A 1,032-nucleotide genomic window follows, 5' to 3' on the forward strand; every position below is an offset into this window, starting at 1 on the left:
GGGAAAACGGGACATCCCCTTGTGCTGGAGGGGATGATGGGGGCCGTGCCCTTTCCCGGGATGCGGGCAGCAGAGCGCCTTCCTGCTGCTGTTGGGATGAGGAAGTCTGCGCCGCTCATGGCGGGTCAAACCCCTGCCCGGGTCGGCTGCGGGTGGGCTCCTGCCTGCGGGGCGGGGCAGGAGGGGACTTTTAAAAAAAGCTCTCTCCTCCGTTGTGGGGTTTTCCTCTACCAACGAGAATGGGGGGCCGGTTATCTCCCGCCTGCGGTTTGCCGTGACTCCTTCCCTCGGCCTTGAGCAGCGTCGGGAGCCGATGGGCTGCTGTGCTGAGCAGGCACCGTGCTGAGCAGGCAGCCCTTCCTGCTCGCCCTGCCGGAGCCCCAGCCCCAGGCTGGAATCTCCCCTGGTTTTTGGGCTGTGGCACTGGCATCGCCGAGAGCCCCAGCACTGTCTTTAGTGTGGATGAGGTGCTTACTGGAAAACTCAGCACCTCCAGATCAAAGGGGATGCGCTGACCCACTGACCGCCGGTGCCAGGGGAGCCTAGAGGCCTCTTGGGTGGGCACGGGGGCTTCGGATGGTCAGGATGGGCAGAACTGGGCTCAGCCTCTGCTCCGGGGATGTGGGTGCCGCAGCCGGCGGGAGAGATACAGCTTTCCCTGCTCTGGGCTACTAAACCCAGCAGGAGCTCAGCATGCTTCCTGCACCGGAGCACCCATGGAGGGAGGAAAGTCCCTTGCGGGGCCTCCTCCACACTCAGAGGCTTTGAAGCAGGGAGGTACTGGGCACCTCGAGCCCTCCTGGCCCATTCCTGCACTGTCCCTGTGGCCGACGGGGTTGGACATGACTCGCTCGGGGGCCACCCCCTCCCGTGGGACACTGTGGGGGCTTGGTACTATGTGTGGGGCAAGCTTGGGGCTTGGCTGCAGGAGGGAGAGCGTGCAGATGACCCGTCGGAATGGGGATGAGGATGTTTTGGGTGTAATGGGGCAGTTCGGAGGAGTTCCAGCACCCCAGAGTGCCTGCTGGCCCC

This window comes from Charadrius vociferus, unplaced genomic scaffold (assembly GCF_000708025.1).
Source record: "Charadrius vociferus isolate BGI_N301 unplaced genomic scaffold, ASM70802v2 scaffold3916, whole genome shotgun sequence".
NCBI classification, from domain to species: domain Eukaryota; kingdom Metazoa; phylum Chordata; class Aves; order Charadriiformes; family Charadriidae; genus Charadrius; species Charadrius vociferus.